Genomic DNA, 14,345 nt, shown 5'->3' on the forward strand with positions numbered 1-14,345 from the left:
TATTATGAAAGAGAAAGACAGAAGTAGCCTGCTCATTATAACGAATGATATTTCAATTATCTTGTGTAATTTCTATTGTCATAATTTCTCACCTTCTCTACTGACAAATTTTGTGTCACACTTTTTTTTTCCAACTTATTCTTCTGCGAAGGAAAGCAGTTTTTCATTATATTTGATTTGATTCTCTTTCGCCTCAAAATTGATACCCTTATTAATAAACTTTACGATTGGTATTAAAATTACTACTTTTTTTTTATCACACCGGTTGAGATTATTTTCGGTTATTTTTATTTTATTTCTTCGATGTTTCGTGGCTTTAACTTGCACCAAGACATTTTTTAGACTCTTAGCTTCCTAAATAATGCAACCATTATGAAAAATTAGTCCGACTTATTGTTCGTTTGTTTTTTTTTTTTTTTGATTCTTGTAATAATCAATTTCTTTCGGAAACAATCGGCTATTGGCGAACGGATTGAGCCAGAGTTTTGAAAATTTTCATTAATCTTTTCTATGCTTGGTTCTATTATACATATTTTTTGCAATTTTTTTGACACGCCGGTTTCAAAAAAAAAAAAAAAAAAAAAAAATTTCAACTTTGAGCAACTCCAAAACCCAATAACTCAATAATCAAATTTCACATACCCATGTCTTACGGTGCGCTGAGCACGTAAATAATATAATTTTACACGAGGCAAATTGCGAGTGATTCCATATTCCGCCACTAGGTGGCGAATACAAACCCGCAATCGAAAATTAACTCTTGAATACTTATAATTAGAGCTATCGTCGCACAGAACTTTGTCTTTTCTTTGTGTTTTTTCCATCTGAGTGGAAAAATGAGAAATAATGAAAAAAAAAAAGAAAAGAACTAGTTTCTTCCCAAGTCCACGTCGTTAGTTTTGGATCAAGCTGAAAGGGAGAATAAGCGCCATATTTAATGTTTTATTTATGACTATTGAAAATAATAGTCGCTACCTTGGATCCACCATTTTGAATGTTGTCAATCTGACGTTAGATTCGTAATCAGCGACACTAAAAACCTCCGCATATCAAATTTGGCATAAATCGATTGATTAAAAAAAAATGTTGTCCGCCGTCTTGAATTTCTGAAATCCAACCTCAGATTCTTAATCAGCAGCCCCAAAAATCCCTGTACATCAAATTTGGCATAAAACGGTTTATTTTTTAAAATTTCATACATTAAAAAACACTTGCTCACATAATGTCAAATTACGACCGTTACATGGCGACAAATTTTTTTTAATCTCTATTACATGTCAATACTTTTAACTATTTACTTATTTCTGAGTCTACGCAAATGCCAGGATTTCATATTTTTGTATTACAGTTTAGATTAATGCGGATGCTTAATTACATTCACACTTACATAAATCGACATTACCTAACGCTTGAGATGTTTATTACAAGTCGTACATGTAGGAAGTGAATTCCAACCTAACTGTATTAGACTGCTGTCTTAAGGGGGTATTCTAGTGTAGAAATTTGAAAAAATCGATTTTTTTTTTTATATTTTCAAAGCTTAACCTTTCAAGAATGTGTCCTTGAAAGGACAAGTCAAAATTTCAATTATTTTCAGAGATATAGCTATTTTAGTGACACGTCTTCAATACTGGCTCGGCTGGAACGAATTTTACTCGAAACTTTAAACGCGTTTTTCTCAAAACTACATTTTTCAAAACGGTTGACATGATTTCTCAAGTTCTATTGAACCGATTTACTTGAAATTTGGTGAGAATCTTCTCAATACATGTCTCTATCGCACGAACTATTATTATAACGAAATAATAATTTTTACTATTTTTAAAAAATTCAGAAACGTCCAAAAAAGTCAAAAAAAACGTATTATTTTTTCGGACAGCCGTAATTTGGCAAAAAAAAATTTTTTTTCGACTTTTTTTTAGTTAGTACGATAGCTGCATTTATGTAGATTAATAATCTTTTTTTTTTTTTTTTCTGATTTTGAAAATGCTTGCAATCGTGACAACATTGGCGCGCCATTTTTTTTGTACCCCCCACTTCAACAACTCATAGCACTTTCAATTTTGTATTTTTTGACTTGTTTTTTTTTTTTTGTAATCGTGAAATAATAATAAACGCCTGATAAAAAATGGATGGTAAAAATATTTTTTGTTTTTTGTTTATAGCACTTCAAAAAACACCTCAAATTCATGCCTCTACACTAGAATACCCCCTTAATAGTCAATTTTATTGGCATATTTAGTAATCGAGCACATGTTTACATTTTTACTTGTGTACTGGCGGAAATGTTTGAACTATAGTCTTGTCAAAATTTTATCGACCGTTTAGACGATGTCCGAATACAGTTGGCTAAATTTCTGGATGTCCGTTCTTTTGTTGGTTTTATTGTTTTTCGATATACGTATCATTTTAATGATAAGCCTCTCGTGCCAGTCGTTCGAAAGAACAAAAGAACGAATATCCAGAACCTTGGTCACCTCTATTCGGACATCATCTAAATGGTCAATAAAATTTTGGCAAGACCGTAGTTCAAACACTTCCGCCAGTACGCAAGTAAAAATGTAAACATGTACTTGATTTTTAGATGTGCCGATTAAATTGAATATCAAAACAGCAGTCGGATATATCTAGATTTGAAATTCACTTACGTTGTATAAAAATATGAAATTCTGGCATTTGTGTGGGCTCAGAAATAAGTAGATAGTTAAAAATATTGATATGTAACAGAGATTGAAAAATATTTCTCACCGTGTGAGCAAGTGTAATTTAATTAATGTATAAAATTTTTAATAATTTTATTCAAGTGAACCTGATGATAGTAGACGAGGCCTGCCGAAATGTTTACAGAAAATTTAAATGCCAAATATTATACGCATTTGTCTGTCTTTGACATTCACCAATGAATCCAAATCCTTATAATTCACAACACATTGAAATCTTTCTTTTTGTAATTTTTCCTGCGCATCGACTGTTAGTTTTTTCAAATACGAGTGACCAGACGCAGGATCAAACAACATAATCTAGAGGCCAGTGAGTCGAAAATAATTAGAAATCACTGAAATTCAAGCTGTAATTATGTACTGAAAATTGCTTGGAAATCAGCGAGATGTCGAACTACTTTTAACGTTTAGGAATTACTTTGAGATCAGTGGAGATCAAGCTGTCGTTCAATGTTGAAAATAAATTTTGAGAATCCATCCGCAGAATTCTTCAGAAAACTTAAAATAGCGCATTTGTAATTACAAATACGATATCAAGTCACGTGACCCAGACAGACTCGCATTGGTTTATCATTTTCTCAGTAAGGGTCATGTTTTTGATTTTGATCATGTTGAGATCGTGGTGAAAGAAAATAACCGGGATAAACGATGAATAAATGAGATGGGCACATATTTATAAAAATAATACGGTCAGTAGAACAACTTTCATCCAGAACTTGAGCCATTTGTTTATATTCCAGTATTATTTAAACGCTTTGAACTAGATTCGTATTATGTTGAATTTCCCGTCTTCGCTATCGCCTCATGTCAAGCAATGATGTACGGAAACGCAGCTGTGATGTAAAAATAGGCCATCTTGGAATGACATCCTTGGTTTGTCACTTCCTCCTCTAGCACCGAACTAGTAATATCATTAAATTTAAGGGGGTATTCTAGTGTAGAGACATGAATTTGAGGTGTTTTTTGAAGTGCTATAAACAAAAAACAAAAAATATTTTTACCATCCATTTTCTTATCAGACGTTTATTATTATTTCACGATTACAAAAAAAAAAAAAAAACAAGTCAAAAAATACAAAATTGAAAGTGCTATGAGTTGTTGAAGTGGGGGGTACAAAAAAAATGGCGCGCCAATGTTGTCACGATTGCAAGCATTTTCAAAATCAGAAAAAAAAAAAAAAAAGATTATTAATCTACATAAATGCAGCTATCGTACTAACTAAAAAAAAGTCGAAAAAAAATTTTTTTTTGCCAAATTACGGCTGTCCGAAAAAATAATACGTTTTTTTTGACTTTTTTGGACGTTTCTGAATTTTTTAAAAATAGTAAAAATTATTATTTCGTTATAATAATAGTTCGTGCGATAGAGACATGTATTGAGAAGATTCTCACCAAATTTCAAGTAAATCGGTTCAATAGAACTTGAGAAATCATGTCAACCGTTTTGAAAAATGTAGTTTTGAGAAAAACGCGTTTAAAGTTTCGAGTAAAATTCGTTCCAGCCGCGCCAGTATTGAAGACGTGTCACTAAAATAGCTATATCTCTGAAAATAATTGAAATTTTGACTTGTCCTTTTAAGGACACATTCTTGAAAGGTTAAGCTTTGAAAATATAAAAAAAAAAAAAATCGATTTTTTCAAATTTCTACACTAGAATACCCCCTTAAGGGATCGTCTCAGTGTAAAATTTTCAAAAAATTGTTTTTTTTTTTTTTTTTTTGCATTATCGTATAGTATACGCTGTTCTAAACATTCTCTCAAATTTTTAAATTGAAATTCAAATTATTACGGTCGCTACAGCGTTTCTTGTAGAAAGGGAACGGTTTTTCTACTTGCGCGTGTACTAAGGTGCTTAGGTTCTATAAGCTTGCAGAATAAACTGTCCAAGCATTTCAGTTCGTTTTTGACATCCACCACGGATAGACGTACGAGAGAAACCCCCAAGAAAAAAATCAAGACTTGGCATCGCCGATTGATCGTAAGTAAACGATTTATCTAAACTTTTCTAACTTCAATCTTTAAACGCGTTTTTCTCGGAATGGTGTTTTTCAAAACGGTTTCCACTCTCAAAGGAAGAGTTTTGAAGATATCTATTTCCAATTTTGAGAGAACATTTTCAACGTCATTCTCTATCGCGCTATGGAAGCTTTTTTTTTTTTTTTTTGAAAACTTCCTATTTTTTTTACGAAAAACTATCGAAAAAAAGGGCCAAATTCGATACTTTTTGTTCAAACCGCCGCCATTTTGTCAAATTTCAATTTCAAAAAAACCTCCGTAGCGCGATAGCGACTTTCCTACAGATTGATAATCTGTTTGAAATTTTTGTTTCAGATCAAAATTGCGGCCGCAATCGTGGAATCCGTACAAGACCTTTTTTTTTTAACCTGTCATTTCAACAATTTATTTAACTATTATATACTGAATAAATCAATGTAAAAAAAATCATTTTGTATTCGGCATGAATGTATTTATTTATAAAAAAAACCAGACCGATTAGTTTATTACAACATTTAAAAAAAAAAATTGCTAAAATCAGTGATTTTTCGAAGGGTCACACTGAGACGATCCCTTAAGTTCGCTACTTTTCACAGCATTCTTGGTGTGATTATACAATTTCTTAGCCTTTGATCTAATTGTAGTAAGTTACATGTAAACATTGAGTCTTTTTCACACTTGATTTGTGTGGTTAACCTCAAATCTAACCTCACTAAATACGCGGATGGATCAAAATAATTGGCCATTATCCAACCAAATAGTGGGCAAAAAAAAAAACATTTCTCATTGTTTCTTTGCTTTTCTGTAGTACGAAAAGTAGTTTGAACTCAGAAGAACTGTTTCGATGCAATATAAACAACGTAACCGTTTTAAGGAATTTTCTTGGACAGCGTCAAAACAAGTTTACCCGAATACGTGAGCACAAAATTAGGCTTCGCAAGACTGGCCTCATTGAGAGTTCCGCTGTTCATCAACCAAATTCGAACTAATCCAATAATTACAACCAATTTGTATGTTTTTACTTAGTCGTTATCATTTTCATTTATTATAATAGTAAGCGAATGGCAGTATAAAAGTATAACAATACGAATTGAAATATTCGCGAAACATAATGAATGAAAATGATGTTTATGTGTTTCACAGTAATAAGTTCGTAACTAATTGTGAGTAAAAATGTACAAATTAGTCATAATTATTATACTAGTTGTAATTGGTTTGATGAACAGCGGAACTCTCGATGAGGCTAGACAAAGTTACGCTACGATGTCTAGAAGACGTGGTTTGTACAAAAGAACGAGTGACAAATAAATTTTCACAGAAAATAGCGTATTTATTTGGTAACTAATCGAGAGAAAGATGTAACTATTTTTTTTTTTTTTTATCTACTTTCGCCTAGCATTACGCCTTATGTAAGCAAGTCGGAATTTATTTTCGGCTGACAATAGACGAAAAATCAGGCATCTGGTCACGTCTTGATTCGTGCATCTTATCTTTTTCTTGTCACAGGACAGCTTTACCAAAACATGTCTACCGTAATTATTCGTAGAGCGTTCAAATGTATTTGCTACGAGAATTGAATTCTCTAATCGAACGTTGATCAATCTTCGCTACAACGTGTCGACTATAATTATTCATAAAGCGTTGAAATTTATTCTCTACGAGAATTGAATTCGCCAATCGGACGTTGATCAATATTCGCTACAACTCGTGTAACTAGTTTGAATTTTATGTAATCGAACCGCGTCAATTTTATGCAAAAGGTATTTTCGAACTCGTGTCTCTAATAATTGTTTGAGATATTTCTTTCGCGTAGAAATTTGCGTATTATTTGTTGGATTAGGGCTTGAATGATAAATTAATGAAGCAGTCGCGATTTCTTATATCTTGGGTGATGCGAATTAAAATATCTGTAAATAATTGTCGGATTTGTAAATGTAGAAATAATTGATAAACAGGCAAGCTTAGGAAATTAAAATATTGAAATCCGAAATGTAGAATCGTCAGAATTTTTCAATTCAAAGAAGTTGAAATGAAGAATTTAAAAACATATGCCGACTGATTGTTCATTGTTGTGGATTTTTTATGCCTTCACCATTTTCAGTTTTTCTGTTAAACTTTTTACATTTTTTAAAACCAAAATATGTATATATAATGTAGTTAAGAATTCGTGAAGTTGATTTTCCGATTCAATACATGAAAAAATTTCCACACAGCGATGATTCACATTTTGCTTCCATATTTGCAGAATTGGAAGAAAAAATTAACATTTTTTTTCAATCGCTGGATGTGAGCTGATTGGCGTATTGGAATAACCCAATAAAAATAAATATAATTGCGTCGATGTGAATTTTCTGATGAAAAATGATGTCTTCCAATTTTGAATAAACACCTTAGAAAAAAAAAAAAAAATTTATCCTAATCTCTAACCGAGTATTTCTGTTCTCTTTCGGTCGATTCGAAAAGATTTGTAGAGTTTAAACGATTCTACAGATATCAAAAAAAATTTCATATAAATTTGTCGGCAGTATCGAATTTGGAATTTCTTCGAATCATGTTTTGAAAATCGATCGACAAGACCAATATGTAATATGGAAATACTTGAAAGATTTGATAAAAAAAAAAAAAAAGAAAAAAAATATCTTGCGAGATGTTTCAGAAAAAGGTTTCGATACGTTAAAAAAAAGTTTCTTTATCCGTGGAAATATTTTGTTAAACATCTGTTGCAAATAGCTGCGCGAAAAATTTTCAAATAATCATTAAATCTTTTTCGCATGTGACTTTGGTACGTAAAAACCAATCTCTTAATTTCAATACCGATCAATAGTATCATAAAATATAGGATGTTGGCTCTATTCCTATTTTTTGCTATCATCAAAATTGCCGATAATATCTGGTTATGAAAATGAATCGATTTGTTGAGTTATTCCATGGCAGTAAAACGACTACTCATTAATTTATTCCGTCAACCAATTTCTTTACGGACTTTTGTCGGAACTCGTATCTACGTAGGTGCTACAAAATAAGTATAGAATAATCGTTCACTCATTAAATTCTCTGCAAATTCTCCGATATTCGAGGTATCAAAATGTTTGCTTTGCACGCGACTTGTAATTGTTTGTCGTTTTTTTATTTCCGGTATTTGCCAAACACTGAAACGCGTTCAGTAAATAAATCCAAATCTCTGTACGATATTCGTTGTTTATTGAAAATACAAATTTCAACTTCTCCGATTACGATCTATCTCGAAAAACTTACGGCGAAACTTTTCGATCCTCAATCACAGATTTCATTTCTTTCATCGCTGAATATTCTTTGGCATTTTCCAACATTCGTCATTAATTTTCCGGATGTTATAAGCAACTATACTAACGTTTCTTTCAAACCTCTAATGTAATTTTTGCATAATATTCATATCGATCTGAACAAAATATTACCTTGTGTATAAAATTTCCAAAGATCAATGTCCATATTTCTTTGATAATATTTTCTTATAACTTTTGAACGTATCATTTGTACTTTTTTCAAAGTATACCGAAACGTGATTCTTCGTCTTTTAATACCAGGTTATTTTATGCTTGCAATTATTCCTGTACACTTATTACGTGCTGTTATATTATTATAGACAGCTCGATAAAAAAAAAAAAAAACAGTTCCGTGGTTAATGTAAATTGATCCACGTATAAAAGTCATGAATAATTCTTAGAAATTTTAATAAATGTGATTTGGGTATAAATATTATTGCTCACGTAAGCACAGGCAATTAGAATTCCCGAGAACATTCTTTTTCCTATACTATTATAATATTCGTAACCTTTGATAGACACGAAAGTGGCCAAATACTTTTATTTATTGATTAAAAAAAAAAAAAAAGAAGAAATATGTGACATGCAATCGTTACAGCGACAGAAACTTTTTGCTTGTAACGGTGAAAATATTATCGCATATTTCTCTCCTTTCTCGATCAACTGCAACATTTTATTCTGAGTGAGAACATATTTTTATATATAAAAAAAAAAAAAAATGAATCGCTGAAAGCCGTAAAAAAGTACATAGAAATAACGAATCGGTATCGAAATTCATCAGCGTCAGACGAGTCTCTTGTCAGTATAGTTTTTAACGAAAATTTTCACTCAAACCCCTTGACGTTTTGAATATTCAGTCATGATTTCTTTTTTTTTTTTTTTTTTTGGTTGTGGATACTGAGAGCTCTGTCTGAAACAGAATCGATGTTACGTGCGCGTGGTTAGCTGGTGTATTTAAATATGTAGAACTAATCGCAGGACTTTGAACATCCAGGGGCTTTTGACGGGTTAAATTTTGTTTAAAAATCTATAGCGGGTCTAAACAAACCGGATGTAGCGATTAAATAAACTTGAGATAACGATGATTAGGTTATCAATGTACTGTACAAAAAGTAATGGAATCCACCCCAAAAGCACCTCTGGTTTCACTTTGAAACTTAGAAACCACCGGAAGGAAAAAATAGTTTTTTTTATAACATGATGTAAATTGACATGAATTACCGTTTGAAAAATCGATCGAATATGACGATCGGTCGAGTTCTGTTGGACGGAAAATATTCTTCAAATTTTTCAAAATCTCCCAAAAATCCTCATAAAAGCGAAGCTATGAATTTCGAAAACAATATCGTCAAGATTCAGTTGATTATTCATTTTCCACCGATTTAGCAATCGTTCGTTTTTATCACCACAAACAATTATAAAAAATCGCAGAAACAATCAAATGTCTTTTAATGTCGAGCCCATGAATTCTAATACAGAAAGTCAAGTTATAGGTTTCAATAAGTTAAAAAAAAAACTTTGCATTGTTGATCGGTTTTCCAAGTTCAGAAATCGAAGAGTTCATTATTCGCCAGCTATGAATTTTCATTATTATATACACATTCTAAGGACAAAATATAACTGTGCTAATTATACATTGAACTGCGAATCGGTACAGAAAATTTTTTTCGTTACAATGAGAACCTATACAAAAAATAAAAAAAAAACAAAATATCTTGCTCGAGGTACTTTTAGAGAATTTAATTATCTGTAACGGAAACGAATTATCAGATCACTAGTTCGAATTAGGTGCAAGGTTTCGTTAAATAAATTGTAAAAAAATTGCATTGCTCTGAAGTTATTAAAAAAAAAAAAAAAAAAAGTCTCTGTCGAGAATGCAGAAATACCCGCATTACTTTTGTACGGTAATTTTTTTTTTTTCGTTTTTTTTCTTCACACACCTCAGCTTATCGTCAGTCATTCCAAAACTTTGGTCACCCGATTAAGTTATCGTCAACAGTCCAAATGAATGAAGAAAAACAACATCTTCTCGGTTTCAAAGATCGAATATTATCATCCACCGAATTACACTTCGGTCTCTTGCAATTTATTGTCATAGGCTTTTTTTTTTTCTACTACCAATAAGCGGGAATTCCGTGTGATTTGCGGTAAGCCAAGCGTTCATTCCCCAAAATTTGATATACGTGTTCGCTTACATCGAATTACAGGGCAAAAAAATGAAAAAAAAAAAAAAAACAACCATCGACGTTTGCTCGTTCTTCCGCGATCGATTCTCGAATGGAATGTTTTCTGATTTCACGGGGGCAACGGCTGTATAATCGGACAGTTGGCAAAACCACAACGAGACCTTCGTATTAACTGCAGAAATCTTCCGTGATCAATTTGCACTACAAATATCGACGATGTTTAGGAAATTTACGTCACTCGCCAGCTAACTTGCCTTCGTAATAAAAACAACAACATTAATAATAATAGTATTAATAGTAACGATAATAATAATAATAATAATAATAATAATAATAATAATAATAATAATGATGATGATGATGATGATGATGATGATGATGATGATGATGATGATGATGATGATGATAATGATAATGATAACGATAACGATAACGATGACGATGACGATGACGATGACGATGACGATGACAATAATAATAATAATAATAATAATAATAAAGAAAACAAAAAAACACAACGCACCAAGTCATAAGAACGACACGATGTTAACTTTCCGTGGAATGTGTTGTATTTTCAAATAACAATACAGATGTATAATATTTGGTAAATGAACAAACATAAATATATGTATCTATGTATGTAGAAGAAAATAATGTTTGAAAAATACAATCGAAAGCTAGAAAAACAATATATATTGGTAATCAGATTTCGTTGAATATAAACGATTTTGCAGCGTACGAATCGTTCGAATTTCCTTTTCTTTGAGATTTGTACTTTTAGTTTTAAAATTGTCGAAGACTATCTTGCAGAGTTAATTGTAAGATAAATCTTAATACTCGTACCCTTACCGACCGAGCAAACTCACCATTTTTCTGCCTATATTAAATAAACAAACGAACGGAAAGGGTTCAAATTTTGACGATGCATCGCTTTTTTGTAACGGAATTCAGGCAAGTTACTCGTACACCGAAAATCGTCAAACGGATGCGTGCTCGGTCGGTAAAGGTAGGAACGCGGCTTGACCGCAATTAGCGAATTGATTCTTTGTTTTTTTTTTGGCTCAGGCATAAAAAATTTTATATTCCCTCTGGACAAATACGCATGAGTTTCAAATCGAGAAGCTTACGACAAACTGAAATAAATATCATCCTCCGTTATATCCTTGGCGGTTTTACTTTGAATTCCTCTCGCAACAGATTTCGCAACATGAATTATTCAACGCCCTATAATTTTTCTCTCACGGTCAATTCGGCGAGAAGAAATTATGATCCGGAACCAATCTATTGCTCGGTTAGTGTTTAAAAAAAAAACTATCGGAAGTTTAAAATTAATAATTATCTTCTTGCTGGAATTGTTAAAAATAAATGCTAAATCGTTATGAGAGATTAAATATTCAAGGGAGTCAGAAAATATTTGAAGCTTCGAAATTTCTGATTCAAATTCAGATTTAATCCACAATTTTATTTTTAAAGGATCGGAGATGTCTGTTAGCATCGATGTGTACAGATATCTGAAATTTCTTTTATTCCTCAGACTTACGACATCATTTTCATCTTTCGCAACCTTATCAGATCGAAAACAGTTCATTAAATTTGCATTGCAATCATTAATTATTATAATATGCTTGATTTTCTTCCTTCTTCTGTTTTTGCAATCAATTAAAAACTGATATTTATGACTCACCACACACGTTTAATCAAATTCTTTTACTTACCCTGATCTTATTCCAGAGAAAAATGCGAAATACAATAATTCAACGGTCAACTGAAGTTTTTTCACTGTGCATAAACGTTGAATGTATAATAATCGTAAAATCACTCGAAATCATCAACAACTTACAATAAATGCAGTTTCAAATTTACATTGTACGACAGAATTTAGAATCTGGATGAAACAGTGAAGATGACACTTTGAATAGTCTTAGATTAATTCCAAATTGGGAAAAGAGATTTTGGATTGCCTTTTCAATGGTCAAATATCGCTTTAATTGGGAATAAGTAAAAATTCTGACCGCATTTGATGTTTCTAAAATTACCCATGCAATTATGGAAATGATGATTATGAACGAAAATACACAATTTCGTAAAAATGTAGTAACAGGGTATAAACTAATTTTTTATTATATATACAGCAATCGTAGATATTTGACTTTCACACAATTGTCAAAAGATACATTCTATTTGATTACAAAATTACAATTTTGATATTTTTTGCCAATTGCGCAGTAGGAAATATTACTTCGTTTGGGAATATCTTTGATCAATAACAACCATTTGTTTATTAGAAACGTGTAATCGGTGATATCTAAGCATCTAATGAGCAAGAAAAAAAAAAAAAAAAACACAGTTAACACAATGGAAAACAAAACAATAACAAATACTTATTTTAAAGCATCAATTATATTCAGTATATATTATATTATATTATTATACAACTAACCGTTGAATTTTTTTTTGCGAAAATTCACTATTGTAAAAATATTATACGTTTACGATGACTTATATAATATATAACAATTTTATACATTTTTTAAACGATATTTTTAGCTGATCCCTTCAAAATTTTCTCAAGTTCCTTGAGTTTGTAACGGAAAGATATCTTGTTGGAAAATTGATACATTCATCAAAATTTCTTTTGGAAATTCGAAAATGCTCGATTTACTTCCGACAGTATTTACCTATGACTAATTCGGTTATTTTGTTTCCTATAAACATATTATGACACTTGACCTGAGGGCAACATATATATAATATTTATACATATATATATATATATATATACAATCATTTACACTTTACAAGAAAATTATATACACACTTGAAATTATTAGCACATACGTATTATATCACTTTGTATCAACAATACACTTGCAGAAAAAATCCTTAACTTGGGAGTAAATTCGTGCCCCTTAACTTTTTCTTTATCGGGAATTTAACGTTATCTATGAGTTGGGGACGCGAATTTACTCCCGGGCCAAGAATTGAGAATTTTTTCTAAAAAGGTACAACGTAACATTCTAACTAATCCAACACTGTCGATTGAAATGACAGTATAGCATAATTACATAAGCTTTGTACTAGCGCGTTTCAGCAATTACTACGAGGTGTACAGTCCGGTAAAAATTGTGTCTCACATTAAGCAGAGCTATCGAATTTTTTTGGACATCGTTCTATTTTACATTTTTTGTAAATCAAAACGTGATCCGTATGTCAAATTTGAACAAATCATCGCTCGTTTTTCTTGGCATTTCATTATCTGCAAATCACCTGAACATTAATATTCATTTAGCTCTTCATCCGCGGGAAAAAAAAAAAAAAAAAAAAAAAAAAAAAAAACCCTCTAGGCAATAAGTGTAGAATCATTTACGAACGAAATAATGTTATCAATTGAATTCGGGCAAATTTTACGATTTTGGCATCAGAAGAACTTTATTGAGACTCATCTCCAATTTTCAATTGCTGAAACGTTTTGATCAAAATTCACGATTTTCAGTTCTTTTCGATACCGAAGAGATATCTCTACCAAAAAACTTGAGAACGATTTAATCCAGTCATTGATTTCGAACATCTCTGCGTCATTTTTCTCGTTTGGGTAACGAATCATTTAACAATTAAAAATCGTTATTTTGCAAGTTTGTAATGAATTTGACGGATTTGCTTTGAATTTGCAAAATAAGTGTAAAATTTTTTGACTTTATGAAACACGGCGAAAGGAATATTTTCTTTTCATGCAAGGAAACATTTTTAAATTTGTTGTCAAAAAAAAAAAAAAAAAAATGAACCCCGCATTTCTTTAACTGAAAAAATAACTATTCTTCATATCATATTATGCTTGCTCACCATACTTGGTATAGTTAACAAATCCTTTCTCTATGCGATATAATATTCTATTTGGCTGTAAAGCTAAATCGACGTTCAGATACGTATATATCCTAGGGTTGCAAATTAACGATTCACCCAAGAATAGAACAGTTCCATCAACCTTTTAACCCCAAACATTTGTCAAGCTCCACGTAAAGTTCAGAAACAGAATTTCATAGTGCTTTCGCACGAAATCAATTCTGTAACAAAAAAAAAAATTTTTTTTCCACTTTACCGTAACTTTCCCAATGTCTTACAATATTCAAACAATCCAGATTGGTT

At 31.3% G+C, this 14,345-nt stretch overlaps 1 protein-coding gene across 1 annotated transcript in view; it reads left to right on the forward strand.

Moving 5' to 3' along the window:
* The window catches only part of LOC124299284 (flotillin-2), a 510,013-nt gene that overhangs the window by 93,116 nt on the left and 402,552 nt on the right, over positions 1-14,345 (forward strand). The gene's annotated exons all lie outside the window — the stretch shown is intronic.

This window comes from Neodiprion virginianus, chromosome 2 (genome assembly GCF_021901495.1).
Source record: "Neodiprion virginianus isolate iyNeoVirg1 chromosome 2, iyNeoVirg1.1, whole genome shotgun sequence".
Classification (NCBI taxonomy): Eukaryota; Metazoa; Arthropoda; class Insecta; order Hymenoptera; family Diprionidae; genus Neodiprion; species Neodiprion virginianus.